The following is a 24,104-nucleotide window of genomic DNA, read 5'->3' as shown; positions in this document are numbered from 1 at the left end:
GAGGTTTGTCTGTTTCAATGGAATGTCCATTGTTGAGTGTTTTAGACTGTTCCGGAAAATGTTTTCCAATGTTCGTTTAGAGACACACATTTCAGTCTGTTTGCCCTGTTTACCTTCGTCAGTTCTCCTCTCAAACTCATGTCATTGGCTATTCTATGTTCTAGTTGTAGCTTACCCTTTCAGCGATTCACTTGAAAACTTCACATTCTTTTATACAGCAGTTTATCAAAATTTCCCGGAGGACCTCTCCATGTGATATCACCCATTCCCTCAGCTTCATCACGCAACCATCGATCAGTGATAGCTATGTCCCTCGCCAGTTGCACAATCTATTATTGAAAGAAACAGTGACAGAATCATTCTCTGAACTCCTCTTCAAAAATCACTCTTACCAGTGTGATTGTCCCAGATGATACTAGAATTGAAGTTTCCTAAAATTATCACAATACCTTTTTTTTTACAAATTACAATGAATGCAGTGATGAAAAATGAAATACTGTTAGGTAGTCGAAACCTATTCCGCTGCTTGTGTCCTTGGCCTGTAGCAGCCACAATTTACATTCATACTGTCTTTACTTCATGATCTGAGACCAAATGGTCTCTCGTTAATACGCGGAGATACTGTCCCATTCTGCCTGAGACCCCGCACGGTTGAGCCCCATTGAATATAGATATTCCACCTTTCGTTCACCATGTAACCATGTCTGCCTACTGACTAAATCTAATTTATCTCTATGTCACAAGTACATCCTACTTATTGCAGAGATGTTGTCCATTCCAAAAAGGCACACTTAACCATAATTTTCCGTGACAAACCCATTCGCTGATGTACACTTCGGTTTAAACTCTGTCCACTCCTCTTCCTTCCTGCTTGTCTTCAGCCACATTCTCATGCTGTTCCCATGCTACACCGTTTCTCATGGGATTTGGCAAGTTCATTTCACCTGAACCCTGTCCCTCCATACTCGCTGGCAGTTTAAATCTCTGGCCATAAACCTAACGAAATGATTGCCTTGTTCAAGAAGGGGAGTAGGGATAACCCGAGTAACTATAGGCCGGTGAGTCTCACTTCTGTTGTGGGCAAAGTCTTAGAGAGAATTGTAAGGGATAGGATTTATGAACATCTGGATAAGAATAATGTGATCAAGGATCGTCAGCATGGTTATTGAAGGGCAGTTCGTGCCTCACAAACCTTATTGAATTCTTTCAGAAGGTGACTAAGGAGGTGGACGAGGGTAAATCGGTAGATGTGGTGTTTATGGATTTTATTAAGGCATTTGATAAGGTTCCCCATGGTACACTACTGCAAAAAATACGGAGGTAGGGCATTGAGGGTGAGTTGGAGGTTTGGATTAGGAATTGACTGGCTGCAAGAAGACAGAGGGTAGTAGTTGAAGGTAAAGTTTCAGCTTAGAGAGCATTTACTAGCGGTGTTCCACAAGGATCTGTTTTGGGATCATTGCTGTTTGTTATTTTTATAAATGACCTGGAGGAGGGGCTAGAAGATTGGGAGAGCAAGTTTGCAGATGATGCATAAGTCGGTGGAGTTGTTGACAGTGAGGAAGGATGTGTCAGGCTACAACGGGATATAGATAAACTGCAGAGCTGGGCAGAAAGGTGGAAAATGGAGTTCAATGTAGGTAAGTGTGAGGTGATTCACTTTGGTAAGAATGACAAGAAGGTGGGGTACTGGGCTAATGGTCGGATACTTGGTAGTGTGGATGAGCAGAGGGATCTTGGTGTCCATGTACACAGATCTCTGAAAGTTGCCACCCAGGTAAATATTGCTGTGAAGAAGGCATATGGCATACTGGCTTTTATTGATAGAGGAATTGAGTTCCGGAGTCCTGAGGTCATGTTGCAGTTTTATAACACTCTGGTGCACCCACATCTGGAGTATTGTGTGCATTTTTGGTCGCCATACTACAGGAAGGATGTGGAGGCACTGGAACGGGCGCAGAGGAGGTTTACCAGGATGTTGCCTGGTATCGTAGGAAGATCGTATGAGGAAGGGCTGAGGCACTTGGGGTTGTTTTCATTGGAGAAAAGAAGGTTTGGGGTGACTTGATAGAGGTGTACAAGATGATTAGGGGTTTAGATAGGGTTGACCGTGAGAAACTTTTTCCACGTATGGAGTCAGCTATTACGAGGGGGCATAGCTTTAAATTAAGGTGTGGTAGATATAGGACAGATGTTACTCAGCGAGTCGTGAGTTCATGGAATGCCCTGCCAGTAGCATTGGTGGACTCTCCCGCTTTATGGGCATTTAAACGGGCATTGGATAGGCATATGGAGGATAGTGGGCTGGTGTAGATTATTTGGGCATGGATTGGCGCAACATCGAGGGCTAAAGGGCCTGTACTGCGCTGTATATTTTTCTATGTTCTGAAATCTGTCCCAGCACGGTTCCATGGGGCCCAGTGCAGTCGAATTGTTTTTCTTCACTCGTGTGATGTGGATGTCTCTGCCTGGTCAGTGTTCCTTGTCAGCTCTAGATGTCCTTGAACTGAATGGTTGGTAGACCATTTCTGAGGGGGTCTGAGAGGTAAACCCTTTTCTGATGTTATGACGCTCAGACCACCTGAGAATTGCAGGTGTTCTTCTCTAAAGGGAGAGTGTTTGTTTTTTTTTGTCCATCAGCAATGGCTTCATACTTACTTATGAATTGTTAATTATTATTTTTTACAATTATTGATTTCAATTTCCATCATTCGGCATGGTGTGATTCAAACTATGTCTGATGTTTTGAATGCATACTTGAACAATAATACCACTAAGCCATCACTTCACCTGCTCACAAGATGCTCATTCCTGAACACTGATACCACTGTACCACGAAGCAAACACTTTCTTCCTACGCACTTGTTTGATTCGAAAATCATCCTGATCTCTGATGATATCACTTAACATCTTTCAATGTGGTATCCCTCACTGTGTTTAATGTCTGCGTCTATTAGTGTCTCTCTCTTTCTTTCAGTTCCTCCAGATCCTGAGTCAACAGAATGCTCCACTCCAGTGAGACGAGACAGCACAGGTCAGGGATGGAGACTGGGATTTTCCAGAGCTCGATGGGAGTCAGGAACATTCTACATGTGCAACCCTCAATACAACAGTCTAAATTCCATTTCTGTATATTTCTTTGTCTACTGGTTATCAAGACCTTCGTGACTGTATCCACTTCTCGAATGCTGTGTGTCTCGTACATCATCTCATTGAAGATGTTTGCTCAGCAAGATAGACAAAGGGCAGCGAGAGCTGGACCCTTCAATAAACCCTGCCGTGAGGTAAGAGCACCCACAGGGCAAAGTGCATAGAGCAATGAGTGAGCTCCAAACATCGTTCAACAAGACATGGCAAAGGTACAGTGATGGAGGGAACCCTAGTACAGCCATACGCCAGGCTCAATCACCGCCCCTACATTTAGTTATGCTGTACTAAGACACCACAGGGTGTCCACAGTTATCAACACAGGCCTGTGCTGTCTTTGTAAGCATCAGTACAACAGAGGAGAAGGCAGGTCTCCCACGAGAGGGTGCCAATACTGCGTGGGACTTTTCTGTTCTGTGTTCCTTTTCCAACACTATCTATGGCATGTCTTTGTGGAACAGTATATTTAATAACTTTTAAGCCCTATAACAATTCCTGTCCCAGTAAACTCTTCTTTTCCCAATAGGCCCTCCACATATTTGAAACCTATTGCGTTCCAGACTAACTTCCCTATCGTTGTAACTTGCTTCAGTCTCTATAACATGCTATAACTCAGTAGTGCCAACCACCAAGAAGAGGAGACACAGTCATGCAGCACGGAAACAAATCAAAATCGTTCCAATTAGTACATGTTGACCACAGTTCCAGAAGGATATGCATTTGCCTGCATTTTACCCGTATCCCTTGAACCTTCAGCTCTCCATGTACGTGCATAGATGTTATGTACATGTTGTAATCCTCCTTTTCTCCAGCATTTCCCCACCCTGTTTCCCAAGGGGTGGTCAGGTTTTACCGCTTTCTCCAGTGGATTCATTTACAGTTTGAAGGAGACAGTTTTCTTGAAAATACATAAGAATTTGCTCCAGTCCATGCTCTGAACACTATGGCAGTCCCGATCTCGGTTTGGAAAGTTAAAATCCACGAGCATACAGCGCAATTATTCTTACAGATATGTGAGACCTCCAGACATATTTACTGCTTCATTTCCCGCTGACTATTGGGGGCCTGTAGCACAGTCATATCAATCTGATGATACATTCTTGTTGAAGTGATGTTTTCACTGATTAAAACCTCGACTCCACATCATCGCTTTCCTCTCTGTCTATCCTTCCTGTAGCCTCTATTCCCGGGAACATTGAGCTTCCAGTCCTGTCCCTACCTCACCTGTGTTTCTGAAATTCCCGTGATATCCCGCTCCCATGTTCCCAAATATGTCATGAGTTCATCTGACTTACCTGTCAGACATTTTGCATCGAAACAAATGCATCTCAATTCATCAGTTTTCCCTCAGTGTCTGCTGTGCTCTTGCCTACCTCCTCTGTTCAAATTTCTCTCTTGAAATTCTGTCCCAGAGTCAAAGGTCAGACTGTAGCATGAGACCATCCGCCTCACAGTGGTCACCACTCTTACCTTGCATGTCAACTGCAAACCTTCTAATGATAATTTCTATTTTTACATCCAAGTCATTAACGTGCATAATAACCAGCAGTGATTCCTGCGAAGATCTCTGTATTACACTCGCTGGTGAAAGAATTTCCAAAACAAAAATATCCCCCCACCAAATCTTCTTTCTCCATCAAATTCGTGATGACGATCAAGATTCGATCTCTGGCTTTCCAAGTGTTGATTCATCCTGTCCCTCAGAATTGTTTCCAATCGTTTTCCTCTTACTGGTGTCCTACTATCAGCTTTATAATTATCTGTATTTCCCGTGCTGACTTTCTTGAACAAAGGAACCACATTAGCTATCCTCCACTTATCAGCACTTCACTTATGGCCAGCAATGTAATTAAGATATCCGCCAGGACCCCAACAATCACCTCCCATATCTCCCATAGCAGCCTGGGAAACATTTCATTGGGCACTGGGGATATCTTCACCTTCAGGTCTGTGAAAACATTTGATACCTTCCTCTTATTGACCTTAACATGTTCAAAAATTTCTCCAACACAATGAAATCCCCCGCTACAGTGACATTCTGCAGTGTGAATACAGATGGGAAGTATTCATTTCCCAGCTACCCACTTCCTCTAGCTTCAGGCACAGATTGTCCCTTTAGTTTCTAACAGGCCCCATTCTTTAGCTGAGAATACTCTTCCTCTAACTATACTCATAAAATATCTTGAGCCCTTTCCTTAATAGCCACGATATCACATGACCATTCTTTGTCCCTCATTTTTAAGGACGAACGTACACTCTCTGTACTTGTGGAGGGCTTCACCTGTTTTATTTTATTGCACTGTATTTACTTTATCAAACACACGAAAGCATTTGATCAGTATTCGCTGGACATGCCTTTACTATTCACTCTTCTGGCTCTGTATTCTCAATGCATCATTTTAAAATTCAACGACTTTCGGAATGTAGACACAACTGCAGGTAGTCTGTATGAGTCTCTGTTTGCCATATACTGTCTAATGAAGACAATACTGACATGAGACTAACTTGTGAGGGGCACACCGAGGAGATTGTGTTGTTGCCGAAGAGACCCCAGCATGGTGTGTTGCCTCCCGGGTGCTAGGGTCAACAATGTCTCTGAGCGTTTCAGAACATTCTGAAGTAGAATGATTAGCAGCCAGAGGTCATTGTGTATATCGGCACTCATGACAGATGTAGATAAATGGTAGGGTCCTGTGAAATGCATACAAGGAATTCCGTAAGAAATTAAAAGGCTGGACCTCAAGGGTAGTGATCTCTAGATTACTCCTAGGGCCAAGTGCCAGTGAGGATAATAATAGAAAGATAGCCAGATGAATGCGTGGCTGAGGAGATGATGTTGGGGGCAGGGTTTTCAGTTCTTGGATCATTTGGATCTCTTTTATGTTAGAAGTGACTTGCACCAGTATCCCTTTGGAGGAGATTTGCTCGTATTACCCCGGAGGGTTTAAACTAGATTGGCAAGTAATTGGGAGTATGAATAAGAGAGAGACCATCGACCAGTCAATGAAAAAAAATCAGCCATCGAGAGTAAGACTGCTATTCAGGATATCCAGGTGCACAGTAAAGGGATGGAAAAGACTTCTGGTGGAAAGCGCATTTATTTCAATGCACGAGACCTGACTGGTAAGGCAAACGAAATTTGCAGATGGCATAAAGGTTGGAGGTGTCGCCTATAATATAGAGGGTTACCACTTGCTGCATCACAACATAGACAGGATGCAGATCTGGGTTGAGAAGTGTCAGATGGAGTTCAACCTGGATGAATGCGAAGTGAAACAATTTGGAAGGTCGAATTCGAATGCTGAATATAGGATTAAAGACAGAATTCGGAGCAGTGTGGAGGAACAGAGGATCTTGGTGTGCAAGTACATAGATCCCTCAAAGTTTCCACACAAGTTGACAGGGACTTTAAGAAAACATATGGATTTTTTTGTCTTTCATTTACAGGGGATTGAGTTTCAGAGCTGCGAGGTTTTTCCCCAGCTCTAAAAGTCCCGAGTGAGATCACACTTGGAATATTGTGTCCAGTTATGGTCGTCCTACTGTAGGAAAGATGCAGAGTCTTTGGAGAGGGTGCAAAGAATATTTACTAGCGCGCTGCCTGGAATGGAGGGCTTGCCTTATGAATACAGGTTGAATAAGCTCAGACATTTCTCTCTGGAGAGAAGGAGGAAGAGGGGAGACCTGATCGAGGTGTACAAAATAATAAGTGGAAGAGGTAGAGTCAATAGCCAGAGACTTTTCCCAAGGACAGGATTGAGTGGTACGAGGAGTCATAGTTTGAAGATATCAGGAGGAAGGTATAAAAGAGACGTCAGAAGTAAGTTCTTTAGGCAGAGAGTTGTGAATGCATGGAATGATTGCCAGCTGTGGTTGTTGAAGCAGAGTCATAGGGGACATTTAAGCAATGGCTAGACATGCACATGGATAGTAGTGAGTTGAGGAGTGCATAGCTTACTTTACCATATTTTATATTAGGATTAAACCCTGGCACAGCATCATGGGCCAAAGGCCTCTTCTGAGCTGTACTTTTCTATGTTCTATGTTCTGAAAAGAGTCTGGCAAGTGACTGAAGTTTCAGTCGGAGAGCACGTTGGGTCAAGTGAACACAACTCTTTTAGATTTAACATATTTACAGAAAAAGTTCAGACAGGTGCACAGGTTAACGTGCTAAACTGGAATAGATAATGAAGCATCGATAACCTCCTACTTTGTTGTCAAAGTTTTAGGACCATTAAGCAGAAACTGCAGATTTCGATTGGCTGAGTCTGTTTGAAGGAAAAAGAATGACTAGCACATGGGAGGCATTTAAAAATGTGATATCAAGAATTCAAAGTCAGTATGCCCCTGTTAGCGTGAAGTAAAATGCTGTCAGGCATTGGGATCCCTGTCTTATGAGAGATATTGAGGCTATGGTTCCGCAAAATGAAGAGGACATGCATTGGATGAAAGTTATCCATGCATACCTAACTTCTTCCAGATCTCAAGAAACTATCAATCTGTGGAGACCCGACAATTGTCTCTGATCTGTAGAAGTCATTCCAATTCCTGCAACTCTCTCGATTCAGTTCATTGAAGCCCCATTGTCTATGTAATGTCCTGTCGTCACTGGCACCCACCCTGTCAATGTAAACTCCTCTGGTCTCTCCACCTATCTACTCATCTCCATAATCAGCCCTTACACCGCTTTCTGTGTAAACGTCAGCCTTTCCTACAACCCTTCCCACTTTGACAACAAAGTAGGAGGTTATCGATGCTTCATTATCTATGAAACTGACACCAACCAAAGTTGCTGCTCTCATATCAGAGAAAATCTGTCAGACTCTTCATATCTAAATAATCTGCAGAACCGAAGCCTTCTTATGTCAATGGACATCTTCAGTCACCACTACCCTCCATACAGTTGTTTGCTCTTCCACACTATACAACCTATCTTTCTCTGTAATCTGCTCCATTCACCTAAAACATACCTATCTGTTCAAAAAATCAATCCTACCAATGTCCTTATCCCTGTAAACTGTCCCAGCCCTCCCAACCTGCCCATTTGCATGAACTCCTGTAAGTCCTACAACTTTCCACATTTCTGTGACCTCCTGTGGCTCTCTGGTTCTCCCTCCGTGTGAAATCACCTCCAGTCCCCACTATCCTCCCAATCAGGGTATTTTGCTCCAGATCAGATCATTGCTGTTTCTGTTACCTCTGACATTCATAGCAACACTTCCTATTGTGACTCCTCCTTCATATCCCATCCGTTCCAGTTTCCAGAAACCTCTTCCTGCCATTGTAACCCTACCCAATTAGAACATAGAAGAGTAAAGTACAGTGCAGCCCCTTCAACCCTCGATTTTGTGCAGGCATTTTATCCTACTCTAAGTTCCGACTTACATATCGTACATTTTGCTATCATCCATGTGACTATCCAACAGTTATTTATATGTCACTAATGTAGCTGAATCGACTACCACAGCTGGCAGAGCATTCCACACACCCACCACACTCTGAAAAGAACCTATTTCTGACATATTCCCGGAACCTTCCTCCAATCACCTTCAAATTATGTCCCGAAGTTATAACCATTTTCACAATATGAAAAGTCTGTGGCTATCCACTTTATCTATGTCTCGCTTCATCTCAGGTACACCTCTATCAAGTCAATTCTCATCCTTTTATCTTTTAAATGAGAAAAGTCCAAGCTTCCTCAGCCTTTCTTCAAAGGACCTGTTCTCCAGTTCAGGCAGTATCCCGGAAAATCTCCTCTGCACCCTCGCTAAAGCCTCCAAATCTTTCCTCTAAAGAGGCAGCCAGAAATGAACACAATATCCGATGTGCAGTCTAACCAGGGCTCTGTGGAGGTTTATGCCCCTTAAACTCAATCGCCCTGCAAATGAAAGCCAACATACCATACACCTTCTTAACAACACGATCAAATCGGGTGGTAACTTTGTGGGATCGACATTCGTGGAACCTAAGACCCTTCTGTTCCTCCATGCTACCAAGACTCCTGCGGGTAACCCTTTAAAGGTTTGTCTGTGGAAAATCGTCAATATGCAGAAGTGATTGCTGGGCCTATTGCTGAGATATTTGTATCAACGATAGTCATATATGAGGTTCTGGAAGACTGGAGGTTGGCTAACGTGGTATCACTGTTTAAAAAGGATGGTAAGGACATGCCAGGAAACTATAGAGCAGTGAACCTGACGTCGGTTTTGGGCAAGTTGTTGTACGGACTTTTGAGGGACAGGATGTACATGTATTTAGAAAGGCAAGGACTGATTAGGGATAGTCAACATGGCTTTGTGCATGGGAAAGCATGTCTCACAAACTTGATCGAGTTTTTTTGCGAAATCAACAAAGAGGATTGTTGAGGGCAGAGCAGTAGATGTTATCGATATGGAATTCCGTGAGGCGTTTGACAAGGTTCCCATGGAAGACTGATTAGCAAGGTGAGATCTCACGGAATGCAGGGAGAACTAGCCATTTGGAAACAGAACTGGCTCGAAGCTCGAAGACAGAGAGTGGTTGTGGAGGGTTGTTTTTCAGCCTGGAGGCCTGTGACCAGTGGAGTGCCACAAGGATCAGTGCTGGGTCCTCTATTTTATGTCATTGAGATAAATAATTTGGATGCGATCATAAGAGGTACTTTTAGTAAGTTCGCAGATGACACCAGAATTGGAGATGTAGTGACATCGAATAGGGTTACCTCAACGGGATCTTGACCAAATGGGCTAATGGGTTGAGAAGTGGCAGATGGAGTTTAATTCAGATAAATGCGAGGTGTTGCATTTTGGGAAAGCAAATTTTAGCAGGACTTCTGCATTTAATGGTAAGGTCCTAGGGTGTTTTGCTGAACAAAGAGACCTTGGAGTGCAGGTTCATAGCTCCTTGAAAATGGAGTCGCAGGTAGATAGAATAGTGAAGAAGGCGTTTGATATGCTTTCCTTTATTGGTCAGAGTGTTGAGTACTGGAGTTGGAAGGTCATGTTGCGGTTGTACAGGTCATTGGTTAGGCCACTTTTGGAATATTGCGGGCAATTCTGGTCCCTTTCCTATCGGAAAGATGCCATGAAACTTGCAAGTGTTCAGAACATATTTATAAGGATGTTGTCACGGTCAGAGCATTTGAGTTATAGGGAGAGGCTTAAAAGGCTGGGGATGTTTTCCCTGGAGCGTTGGAAGCTGAGGCGTGACCTTATAGAGGTTTAAAAAATTATGAGGGGCTTGGATTGTGTAAATCGGCAATGTCTTTTCCCTGGGGTCGAGGAATCCAGAATTGAGGGCATAGTTTTAGGGTGAAATGGGAAAGATATAATACAGACCTACGGGTCAACCTTTTCATCCATAGAATGGTACGTGTATCGATGAGCTGCCAGAGGAAGTGGTGGAGGCTGGTGCAATTGCAACATTAAAAAAGCATTTGGATGGGTATATGAATAGGAAGGATTTGGAGTGATATGGGCCAGGTGCTGGCAGGTTTGGGATATCTGCTTGGCATGGACGGGTTAGACCGAAGGGCCTGTGTCCATGCTGTACATCTCTATGACTTCATGACTCTATAAACCCTCCCTATTTTGTAACTAATCAGTCTTCCATGGGAAACCTGGAAAACGCATGAACTGTAAAACCTCTTCAAGCCTAAAATTCTGCTTATCTCAGTAACCTCATTCATTAGTATAAACCATCAAAATTATTGAAGACTCTTTTAGTCATTGCAATATTCCTAATATCTGCAAAACCCTCCAGTCCTGATATCACTCCCAATCTCGATAAGCCCCACCACCCTCCACTGCCATTCAGGGGAACATCGCAGAGAAAGGAATTGTTGTAGAGACTGGACCATGTTATGGAGGTAGGAAGGTGTGCAGAACCTGGAGGGTGGCACAAATGTAGGAAGGGATGTGGATACTGCAGGACGTTAGAGGGAGCGGGATCATAGACATTGCAGGATGGGACTGATAATGGGTTCTGGAACCTGAAGCATGTTACAAGTGGAATCACGGATTTTGATTTTGATCATACGATTGAGCCGATCTTGATGACCTAATTTTGGCGACGTTCACCAGAGTGGTTGTGCACAGCTTCGACTTCCAATGATGGGAGTTGTAAGTTCAGATGTGAATCTATTTGCCCATTGTGTCTGTGTGCCTGACACTGACCTGGTGCTCTCTAGTAGTAAAACACTCTCTGTGCATTTGGTAATCTGCAGATCTGAATGGCTAACCAGATATCACCGCACCAAAGCCTTCGTTTACAATGTCCTTAATTTTTTCATGATTTTTTTACCTGGCAGATTCGTGAGATGGAGGAATTTTTGAGAGTCCATTTTCAGAGATTGAAGTGTTTATCAATGGAAAATAGGGCGCCTTCAATAATGTGATAACAACAATCCGGAGATTGTATACAGTATTCCTGTTAGGGTGAAAGGAAAGGCAGGTAAATGTAGGGAGTGCTAGATGAATAGAGAAATTCTGGGGTTGTTAAAGAAAAAGACGGCAGCATATGTCAGGGATGGACAAGAGAAATCAATTGGATCCTTAAAATATAAAAAAAACAGCAGGTGTATACTTCATAAGGAAATCAGGAGGGTAAAAGGGGACACGAAATCGCTTTGGTAAACAGTGTTAAGGAGAATCCATAAACGTTTTATAAGTATTTGAAGGATAAAAGGGTAATAAGGGAGAGAATAGGGTTTCTCAAAGAACAGCAAAGCAGCCTATGCGTGGAGCTGCAGGAGAGGGTTTAAGATAGTAAGCAAGAATTTCACTTTAGTGTTTACTGTGGAGAAATACATAGATTATATGGAATGTGGGTGCATAGATGGTGACACCTTGAAAAATGTCCATATTATAGAAGAGGAGGAACTGGATGTCTTGAAATGTATAAAGGTGGATAATTCCCATGGACCTGATCAGGAGTGCCCTAGAACTCTGTGTGAAGCGGGAAATTACTGTTGTGACCTTTCCTGCGCTATTTGTTTCATCAGTAATCACAGGTGAGGTGCTGGATGACTGGAAGTTGGCTAATGTTGTGTCGCTACTTAAGAATGCTGGTAAGTAAAAAGCCAGGTGACTGTAGACTGGTGAGCCTGACATTGATGGTGGGCATGATGAATGAGGAAATCCTGAGGAAGACGATTTTCATGTTTTTGGGAAAGACAGGTCTGATTAGGGATAGTAAGCATGGCCTTGTGCATGGGAAATAATGTCTTCAGGACTTGATAGTTTCTTTTGTTAGAGGTAACAAAGAAGATTGATGAGGGCAGAGCGGTGGACGTGGTCTATATGGTCGCCAGTAAGGCGTTCGACAGTTTCCACATGGGGGATTTGTTAACAAGGTTAGATCTTATGGAACACCAGGAAAACCTTCTGTTTGGAAATAGAATTTGCTGGAAGGTGGAAGACAGAGAGTGGTGGTGGAGGATTGTTTTTCGCACTGGAGACGTGTGACCAGTGGTGTGCCACAAGGATCGGTTCTGTGCAGACCACATATAGTTATTTATATACATGATTTGTATGTGAGCAAAGGAGGTACATGCAGATGACAGCAAAATTGGAGGTGAAATGGGGAGCGAAGAAGGTTATCTCAGATTACACGGGATTTTGATCAGATGGGCCAATTGGATCGGAATTGCCAAATGTAATTTAATTTGGATAATGGTGAGGTGCAGCTTTTGGGAAAAAAAAACAAGTCTTAGCAGAAATTATACACTAAATGTTAAGCTCCTCAGGAATGTTTCTGAACAAACTGACCTTGATATGCAGGTTCATGTTTTTTTTTAATTATAGAGTTGCAGGCTGATACGATAACGAAGAAGACATTTCATATGCTTCACTTTATTGGTCAGAACTTTGAGTATAGTAGTTGGGAGGTCATGTTGCGGCTGTACAGGGCACTGATGAGGCCACTTTTAGAATATTTTTGTGCAATTCTCTTCTTCTTGTCAGGAGGATGTAGTGAAATTTGAAACGGTTCAGAAAAAAATAGAAGGATAGTGTCAGGGTTGGAGGGCTTGAGGAACATGGTGAACCTGAATAAGCAGGAGCTGTTTTTTTTTTCCTGGAGCATGAGAGACTGAGGGGTGACTTTATAGAGGCTTATAACATCAGGAGGGGCATGTATAGGTTTAACAAACAAGTCTTTTACCTGGGATGGGGGATGTGCAGTACTACAGGGCACAGATTCAGGGTGAGAGCAGAAAGATATTAAAGGGATATAAGGGGCAACCTTTTCAGGCAGTGGGTGGTGCGTATATGGAAAGAACTGCCTGAGGAAGTTGTGGAGGATAGCACAACGACGGCATTTAAAAGGCATGTCGATAGGTATATGAATAGGAAGGGTTTAGTGGAATATTGACGAAGTGCTGGCAAATGGGACTAGATTTTGTTAGGATTGCGGGGCAGCATGGACAATTAGGATTGAAATATCGTTTCTGTGCTGTACATTTCTATGACTCTAAATGTTTTCCACTATTCATTTACAGTCATACATTGCAGTCTATTTAGCCTGTTTACATTGGTCAGTTATCCTCTCAAACTGACGTAATTGGCTTTGCTACCGAATTTCGGGTGTGCTCTATGGTCACCTTAAAACTTTATAATATCTTTGAATTCCACTATACTACAATTTCCCAGAGGATTGCTCAGTGTAACATTACTTGTTTACAGAGCTTCATCACCCTCCTGACAATCTGAGATAGTTATGTCCTCAGCCATTTCACAACACGTTAGTCCAAAATACATTGACAAAAACATTCGAATAGGTATTTTGAGAATATCAGTTTTGCCAATGTGACTGTCCCTGATTATACAAATATTTAAGTCCACAAAATTATCAGTGTGTTAGTTAAAAATTCCAATGAATTCCTGTTTAATGCAGAGACGAACAATGAAATGCTGTTGAGAAGCCGAAAACCCTGTTCACCTGTTTGTGTTTTGAACACGTTTGACCTATAAATTACTTTTAACCTGATTCCGCTGCATAATCTGAAGCCAAATGTTTTCTCTGTAATGCCGTTGTTAGCCATTAGTGTCAGGGTTACCCATCCTGCTGTCCCATTCCTCCTGAGACCCCTCAAGGATGTGTACCATTCAATATTTATGCTCCACTTTTTATTCACCCTATAACCACGTCTCTCTATCTTATTGCAGGAACAGTGTACATTCGAAAAAAATATATTATTGACGTTATCCCCCTATTTCCTGTCAAAAACCCATTCGCTAATGTACAGTTTTAGTTAAACTCTGTCCCTTTCTGTTCCTTTCTTCTTGACTTCAGCCACATCCTCATGGTATTCTGATACTCACCTTTCCTCTTTGGATTTGGAAAGTTGTTTTCGCTTGAAACTCGTCCCTGTATCTTTTTTTTTGAGTTTACAGCCCTTTCCATATACCTACCAACACGATAGGCAAGAACACTGGTCCCAGCAGAGTTTTGTTTTTTAATTCTGTCGTCGATGCGGCTGTCTCTGGCTGGCCTGCATTTATTTGCAAAGATTGAGGACTGCAGAGCAGAGTCAAAGGTGTCATGCTGGCAAAGCATAGCATATCAGGCACCCTCAAAAGAGCAGTAGAATCGACGTTTTGGGCATAAGTTCTGCATCAGGCGAAGGGTTAAAGCCTGAACATCGATTCTGCAGCTCCTCTGATGCTGCTTGATCTGCAGTGCTTTTCCAGCACCTTACTCTGAAATCTGGCCAGCATATTCGCCCATCCCTACCTGCCCTTGAACTGACTGGCTTGCTCGGGCATTTGAGTGTCAACCCCATTGATCTAGGTCTGAAGTCATATAAAGGCCAGACCTGATGCCTCTAACAGATTTCCTTCTTTAAAGGATATTGAGCATTCAGATGGATATACCTAACACCAGCATTAAATTCTGGATGAACAGTCTCGTAAAAATAATACGAGGCCATCGCCTCTCCCACTCGTAGCTTAGCGGTTAATGACTACTGATACATGCACCATACAACAAGCTTCCTCTTCCTGACCATTGCTTGCTCCTGATACCTTCCTCCTCTCTGATGGTATCAATCAGTATCCAACCACTATTAGATTAGATTACTTACAGTACGGAAACAGGCCCTTCGGCCCAACAAGTCCACACACTGACCCGCCGAAGCGTAGCCCACCCAGACTCATTCTCCGACATTTACCCCTTCACCTAACACTATAGGCAATTTAGCATGGCCAATTCACCTAACCTCCCTAGGTTTTTGTATTGTGGGAGGAAACCGGAGCACCCGGAGGGTGCTCACGCAGACATGTGGAGAATGTGCAAACTCCACACAGAGTGTCGCCTGAGGCAGGCATTGAACCCAAGTCTCTGGCACTGTGAGGCAGCAGTGCTAACCTCTGTGCCACCGTACCGCCCCACTCCACGTGGTTTCCCTCATGTGTGGGTTGAAATGCTGCCTCTGTCAACTCTTGCAGCTATCCAGATTCTGAGCCAACAGAATTCTCCACTTCAGAGAGATGAGGCATCGCAGGCCAGGGATGGAGATTGGGATATTCCAGATCTCTGTGCGACACAGTAGCATACTCCATGTGCAACACTCACTGCATCAGTCTATTTTCCCCTTCTGACTATTTTTCTGCCTCCTGTGGGTACTCAGGGCATTTCTGAATCAACAAATGTCCCAGCTGCTGTGTATCTTGTTCATTATCTCAGTGAAGATGGTTGGTCAGCCAGAGTGCAGGGAGATTTGTAAGCTTTAATAAATCCTGCAGCGAAGTAACATCACCCACACGGAACAGAGTAGACAGCATTTAAAGGGCTGGACCCTTCGGTCCACAAGACGTGATGCAGATGCAGTGCTGAAGGGTGAACGCAGCGTAAATTTCCCAGGCTCAATCTCCACCTGCTTGTGAGAGAATTACTTTCATTTCTGCTGTACTGAACCGTCCTGACATAGTATAGGGAGATCATAGTCATTAATGCAAGCTTGTGTTACCTTCGTGAGCATCAGGACAACAGAGGCAAAAACAGGCGCCCCATGAGATTTTGGTAATGCTGCCTGTGATCTTTCTGTTCTCGACTCCTCTCCAATACTCTCTGTTGTTATATCATAGAGTTATGCAGAATGAGAACAGACCTTTCCATTCGATCTGCGCCAGTGCCTGGAATGTTTCTAACTCTGACAACACTTCCTATCTCTGTAACCTCCTCCCATGCTTACAATCACTTCATATATTTGAACCTACTCCAATTTTTACGACCTCCCTATCACTGAAAATTGCTCCAGTCTGGATGACATGCCCAATGTTAGTAATCTCCTCCTCAAGTTACTATAATAATCCATATTCTTGTCATCTTTCACAGTTTCCACTTCCCACCCTGTCTCTGTAGCATTCTTCACACCTTTAGAACCTCCCCCTCTGTGACCCTTCCTCCAGGATCTATAGCACATCATATCACTATAATTTTCAATCACTACAACATTCGTGCCTCACGTCATGCATCACGACACGACCTCTGTACCAGTCTAGTGACCCTACTGACCATCCTGTCTGTATAAACTCCTCCAGTCCCTACAGTCTTTCCTGCCTGTGCAACCTGCTCCAATCCATACAGCCGTCCCTGTGCATTGCGCTCGGAAGCCAGTTTAACCCTCTCGATGTCTGCGTACGCATCCAGTCTCTGCAATCTCCTCCATCACCGTGAACTTCTACCAAGACTACAATTCTCCATAACTCTTCCTCCTCACCTCATTACCAGCCTTCCTATCCCACTGCCCTCCGGGAGGAACCACAACCATTCGTGTACATGTAACACCGTCTTCATTATCCAACTCCAGAGTTGACAGCTGTCAATTTCTCTTACCTCATTCAGTCTGAAGAACCATCCAGTTTCTGCACACCTCCCTATTACTAATTTCATTCAACGCGAACACCAACTCCAGCTCATTATCGCAGGAACCTCTTCCAGCTCCTCCCTATATGTGTATCTCATCTTGTTCCAACTATCCTCCTTATCACATCAAATCATATCATCAACGCTCACTTTTAAAATGAACCTCTTCTATCTCTAAAACCCAGTTCATCTCTCAGGAAAATCTTCATCTTTCTACTCTCCTCTCAATGCATGTAATCTCCTTAATCATTGGAAATATTTACCTATTCCATCCTCACGAAACGGCAATGATATTTATTTCTATAACGAACACTACCTTCTACAACTCTCCCTGCCACAGTAACCTTCTGCTGCTCCTAATTTCAGCCACTTTCTCTGGCCTCCACAACTCCGCACATCTCCACAATCTTCTCCAGAATGACTGGTCCTCTCTATCTATTTAATGTCGATCAGAATCCGCAGGCCTCCCAATATTTGAAAACTCCTCTAGTCACGCAAACTGTCCCTCTCTCTGCAACCACGCCAAGTCATCCCACTCCTCCTTATCACTGTAATCTCCCCAGTCACTCCAAAACTGCATATATCTATAACCTCCTCCAGTAAATGCAAGCCTCCCTATCTCTATAATCTCCTCCAGTCACTCCAAGCCCCCATATCTATAACTTCCTATGTCACTCCAAGCCTCCCTTTCTATGTAACCTCCTGCAGTCAATCAACATCTCTGTGTGGGTTACTCTTTGGAGGCACAGTGTTGAGTTGTAGGGACGAATGGCCTGTTTGCCTACTCTAGGGTTTTCTATGACTCATTGACCGCCCTTATCTGTGTACTTTTCAGTCCTTACTACCCACCTACAACAGCAACCCTATCATCCCATGGGAGAATAGTGACTCACCTTTCCATTTCTGATCTACAGGCTTATCCAGAAACATCTCCAACTGGGGACCTGCTGCACAGCTCTCCTCAAGCTGAGATGACTGTGCTGTCTATCATCTTCCTTTGTGCAAAGTATAACTTCACCCAGTGCAGAAGTTTCCATGATTTCCATTTGCTCCAATTTTGCTGATAATCCTTGATGCCACACTTGGACAAATCGAGTTATGATGATGTTAAGTGCAGTCACTTTCGCCTCACTTCGAGATTTAAGTATTTTTAAAATTTTGTTGTCCATCTTTAAACCAAGGCTTCAATGAGGTTAGGGATTGAGTGGCCCTGGCAAGAGCCCAACCTGAGGAAGTGCTGCTTCATACCACGGCAGATGAGACCTTGCATCACTCTATTAATGATGGGGATTAGAGCAAAGGAACAGTCATTGACTGATATTGTGTCTTTGTTTGTACAAGGCACACCCGGATAATTTTCCACAATGCCACGTCAATGCCAATGCTGTAGCCCAGCAGAAGCAGCTTGAATGGAATTTTATCATTGCCCACAGACTTTGCATTACCCAATCCTTCCAGCCCCTTGGACATACCACACAAAATGAATCGAATTAGCTGAAGACTGCCAACTGAAGGAGCCTGAAATAGATCATCACACCAACACTTCTGCCTGAACATTGTTGTGAATGTTTCTGCCTTATCCTTTCTATCGTTATGCTGGACTCTTCCATCATTGATAAAGGGTATATTTGTGTTGACGCTTCCTTCAGTCAGCTGTTTGTTTGTCCAACCACCATTCACCAAACTGCATGTGATAGGATTGCAGAGATGAGTTTTGATTTGTTGGTTATGTTTTCACTTAGATCTATGGTCACTTGCAGCTTATGCTATTTGGTGAATAAGTGGATATGTTTGGTAACTTCACATCATTTTCATGTGTGCCGAGTGCTGTCCTTGGCAGGCCCTCCTGTGTTAAAACACAGAACAGAGAACATCATAGTGCCATGCAGGTCCTTCGGCCCTCAATGTCACACCATTTTTTTTTACCAATCTGAAGGCCATCTATCATAGACTATTCCATTTCCATCCACATATTTATCTAATGACCATTTAAAAGACCTTAAAAATGGCATTTACCTCGAAACATCTCCAGCTACCACATCCCTCCCTTGTCTCCAAACAACTCCAGCTCCCAAACGCTTATATATCTCTCTAACTACATTCAGCCTTTATACCCTTCCCTATCTCGCAACCAACGTCCAGACCCTAAACACCTCCTTATCTCTCTCACCACCTCCAGTACCCGACACCTCCCTGTATCTCTAAACATCTCCAGCCCCCACACCCTGCCCTTGACTCGAACTAAGTCATGTGCTCACCCTTGTCTACCTCTCTAACCACATTCAGCCCCCACACCCTTCTCTATCCCTCTAATCACCTCCCGCCCCTCATCCCTACCTATCTCTCGAACCACCCTCAGTCCCTGCGCTGCTCCATATCTCTGCATTTCAGCTCCAGCCCCCACACGCCTCCCTATATATCAATCGAACTGCAGTTCCCGCACCCCTCCCTTCTCACTTGCAACTTCTAGCTCCCACATCACTATCGCTCTAACCACATCCAGCCCCTTCACCCCTCCCGATCTAATAAACCAGCTCGAGTTTTTATCTCCAGTCCACATACCGCTTCCTATCTCGCTAACCATCTCCAACCACAATGCTCCCCCTGCCTCTGTAACAACATCCATCCCCGACACCAACATCTGTGTAACCATCTCCAAGTCCTACATCTGCCCTATCTCTCTGACTCCCTCCAGCCTCCGCATCTCCCATCTCTCTAACGTCCAGCTGTTACATCACTCACCATATCCTTCAACTGAACAAATAATGTGTGCCCTTTCCAGCATTCACACGCCTCGCTATCTCTATAATGTCTCCAGCCTTGCTTTCGTCTTGCTGTAACCTCCTCCAGCCCATGAAACTAAGATTATCTCCACCAGACTTCACACCTCACCATTTCTTTAACATCGTCCAGCATCTGCACTGCTCTGAAAATCCCTAAAATCCTCCTTCCCTGTTCCAACCCCCTCTCATGAGACCCAGCCTCTCCTCCACTTTTTATCTCCTCCAAACCCTTCCATCATTCATAATACTTTAACCTCCTCCATCTTCTACATCCCTCTTTATCCCTGTAAGATTCTGCAGGGCCGCCCTCCCCACCTCGGTATGCTCCTCCATGAACTACAACTTACCCTATCTCTTTTACCTGCTCAGGCATGTACACGCCTCTTTATTCTCTGTATCCTCCTCCAGCGACTAAAACCTTCTTTTGTATGTTACGCCCTCCACACTCCACTCTGATTTGCCTTTGTAACCTCCTTCAGCCCGTATAACCCGACTAATTTCTGCAATCTGCTGCAGTCTGTACAGACCTCCTAATCTCTGTAATCTCCACCACGTATTTCAACCCGCCTATCTGAATGCCAAGATGAGACCTAAAAGCCTTCCTCGTCGCCATGACCCCCATCAGTTATTCCAACCCTCCTTCACTCTGTAGCTTCCTCCGTCTCTTACACCTCTCCCTATCTCTCTAACATCCTCTAACACTTACACTTACATCTGCCTGGTTAACCTCCTCCAACACCAACATTTCTCCCTATCTATGCACCCTCTTCCAGCTTCGGCAATTGTCCATCTGTGTAACTTCGTTCACGATCCGCATTCCTCCTTTTTTTTTCATAAATCTGCTCCGCCATTTCCTGAAGTCTTCCGTAGTATCCCCCAGCAACAGTCGCTAATTCTGTCACCTCGTCGAACATGGCTATTACGGAGACATGGGTAGAACAGGGACAGGATTGGCTGTTGCAGGTTCCAGGGTTTAAATGTTTTAGTAGGGTCAGAGGTGGAGGTAAAAGAGGGGGAGGTGTGGCATTGCTTGTCAAAGATAGTATTACAGCTGTGGAAAGGACGATGGATGAAGATTCGCCATCTGAGGTAGTTTGGGCTGAGGTTAAGAATAGGAAAGGTGAGCTCACCCTGTTAGGAGTTTTTTTACAGGCCTCCTAATAGTCCTAGAAACGTAGAAGAAAGGATTGCGAGGATGATTCAAGAGAATAGTGAAAGTAATAGGGTGGTTGTTATGGGGGACTTTAACTTTCCTGATATTGATTGGGAAAGCTATAGCTCAAGTTCTTTAGATGGGTCAGTGTTTGTCCAATGTGTGCAGGAGGGTTTCCTGACACAATATGTAGATAGGCCAACAAGAGGTGAGGCCATACTGGATTTGGTTCTGGGTCATGAACCAGGCCAGGTGTTAGAATTAGAGGTAGGTGAGCACTTTGGGGACAGTGACCACAATTCGGTGACTTTTACTCTAGTGATAGAGAGGGATAAGTGTGCACTACAGGGCAAGAGTTATAGATGGGGGCAGGGAAATTATGATGCTGTGAGGCATGACTTAGGATGTGTGGCTTGGAAAAGTAAGCTTCAAGGCAAGGGTGTAATTGATATGTGGAGTTTGTTCAAGGAGCAACTATTGAGTGTCCTTGATAAGTATGTGCCCGTCAGGCAGGGAGGAAAGGGTCGTGTGAGGGAGCCGTGGTTTAATGAGGAATTGGAATCCCTTGTTAAATGGAAGAGGGCAGCCTATGTAAAGATGAGGCGTGAAGGTTCAATTGGGGCGATTGGGAGTTATAAGGTAGCCAGGAAGGACCTGAAGAGAGAGCTAAGAGCAGCAAGGAGGGGACATGAAAGGTCCTGAGTTGGTAGGATTACGGAAAACCCTAAGGCTTTCTATAGGTATGTCAGGAATAAAAGAATGACTAGGTTAGGAATAGGTCCAGTCAAGGATAGTAGTGGGAAGTTGCGTGTGGAGGCTGAAGAGATTGGGGAGACACTGAATGAATACTTTTCGTCAGTATTCAATCAGGAACAGGACATTGTTGTCAATGTGAGTACTGAGTCACAATTAAGTAAAATGGATGGCTTTGAGGTATGTAGAGAAGAGGTGTTGGAAATTCTGGAAAGGGTGAAAATAGATAAGTCCCCTGGGCCTAATGGCATTTATCCTAGGATTCTCTGGGAAGCAAGGGAGGAGATTGCAGAGCCATTGGCCTTGATTTTTAGGTCCTCGTTGTCTACAGGAGTAGTGCCAGAAGATTGGAGGCTAGCAAATGTGGTTCCCTTGTTCAAGAAGGGGAGTAGGGATAACCCTAGTAACTATAGGCCGGTGAGTCTCACTTCTGTTGTGGGCAAAATCTTAGAGAGAATTGTAAGGGATAGGATTTATGAACATCTGGATAGGAATAATGTGATCAAGGATAGTCAGCATGGTTTTGTGAAGGGCAGGTCGTGCCTCACAAACCTTATTGATTTCTTTGAGAAGGTGACTAAGGAGGTGGACGAGGGGAAAGCAGTAGATGTGGTGTATATGGATTTTAGTAAGGCGTTTGATAAGGTTCCCCATGGTAGATTACTGCAAAAGATACGGAGGTATGGGATTGAGGGTGAGTTGGAGGTTTGGATTAGGAGTTGGCTGGCTGGAAGAAGACAGAGGGTAGTAGTTGATGGCAAAGGTTCATCTTGGAGTGCCGTCACTAGCGGTGTTCCGCAAGGATCTGTTTTGGGACCATTGCTGTTTGTCATTTTTATAAATGACCTGGAGGAGGGGTTAGAAGGTTGGGCGAGCAAGTTTGATGATATAAAAATCGGAGGAGTTGTAGACAGTGAGGAAGGATGTGGCAGGTTACAGCGGGATATAGATAAGCTGCAGAACTGGGCAGAAAGGTGGCAAATGGAGTTCAATGTAGCTAAGTGTGAGGTGATTCACTTTGGTAAGAGTAATAAAAAGATGGGGTACTGGGCTAACGGTCGGATACTTGGTAGTGTGGATGAGCAGAGGGATCTTGGTGTCCATGTACACACATCTTTGAAAGTTGCCACTCAGGTAAATAGTGCGGTGAAGAAGGCATATGGCGTACTGGCTTTTATTGGTAGAGGAATTGAGTTCCGGAGTACTGAGGTGATGTTGCAGTTGTATAAGACTCTGGTGCGGCCGCATCTGGAGTATTGTGTGCAGTTTTGGTCGCCATACTACAGGAAGGATGTCGAGGCACTGGAACGGGTGCAGAGGAGGTTTACCAGGATGTTGCCTGGTATGGTAGAAAGATCGTATGAGGAAAGGCTGAGGCACTTGGGGTTGTTTTCATTGGAGAAAAGTAGGTTTAGGGGTGACTTGATCGAGGTGTATAAGATGATTAGGGGTTTAGATAGGGTCGACAGTGAGAATCGTTTTCCACGTATGGAGTCAGCTATTACAAGGGGGCATAGCTTTAAATTAAGGGGGGTTAGGTATAGGACAGATGTTAGCGGTAGGTTCTTTACTCAGCGAGTCGTGAGTTCATGGAATGCCCTGCCAGTAGCAGTGGTGGACTCTCCCTCATTATGGGCATTTAAGCGGGCATTGGATAGGCATATGGAGGATAGTGGGCTAGAGCAAGTTAGGTGGGCTTGGATCGGCGCAACATCGAGGGCCGAAGGGCCTGTACTGCGCTGTATTCTTCTATGTTCTATGTTCTATGTGCATCCCACCTTATCTTCCTCCAGCAGCGACACATCTCCCTGTATGTGTAACTTCCTCCAACTCCTACGCCATTCCCTATCTCTGTGACTTAATCCAGTCCCTACAAAACCTACATGTCGTTCTAACCTGCCTTTGAATTTAAAATCCACCCGAATGCTGTAACGTCCTCCAGTATATACGCTCTTCGCTATCTTTTTAACCTCCTCCAGCATCGACATCCAATCCCAGCATGGAAATCTCGCACCTCCACCCCTCCCTATGTTTATAACATCCTCCAGCCACTCTGCTGCTTCCAACTTTGGTAAACCTCGTCGAACGGCTACACTGTCCTGATGTCTGTCACCTCCATCAGCATCTTCATTCCTCCCGATAACGTTGCTAACTTCCAGAATATATGCCCATGCTCATGTCCAAAACATTTCTATCTTACCGCATTGCTGTAACCTCATCCAGCCACTACAACCACACCTCACCCCCACGTACAAACACACACACACACACAATCTGTAACCTCTTCGAGCCACTGCACTCTTCCCCAATTGAGGAAACTCCTCCAGTCAATTCACCACTCCTGACCTTTGTCACCTCCTTCGACCTCTACAAAACTCCCTAAATGACTGATATTCTCCAGCACGTTACAACCATTCGTATCT

General features: G+C 44.1%; 1 pseudogene; it reads right to left on the bottom strand.

The window, feature by feature from the left end:
• Positions 1-200: 200 nt before the first annotated feature.
• Positions 201-24,104, bottom strand: part of LOC148138927 (uncharacterized) — a 64,647-nt pseudogene continuing 40,743 nt past the window's right edge.

This window comes from Chiloscyllium plagiosum, unplaced genomic scaffold (assembly GCF_037043375.1).
Source record: "Chiloscyllium plagiosum isolate Xiang-an unplaced genomic scaffold, Cpla_swu_hap1 HiC_scaffold_39, whole genome shotgun sequence".
NCBI lineage: Eukaryota > Metazoa > Chordata > Chondrichthyes > Orectolobiformes > Hemiscylliidae > Chiloscyllium > Chiloscyllium plagiosum.
The sequence above is the reverse complement of the archived record's forward strand: the minus strand, read 5'-3'. Positions and strand labels throughout refer to the sequence as shown.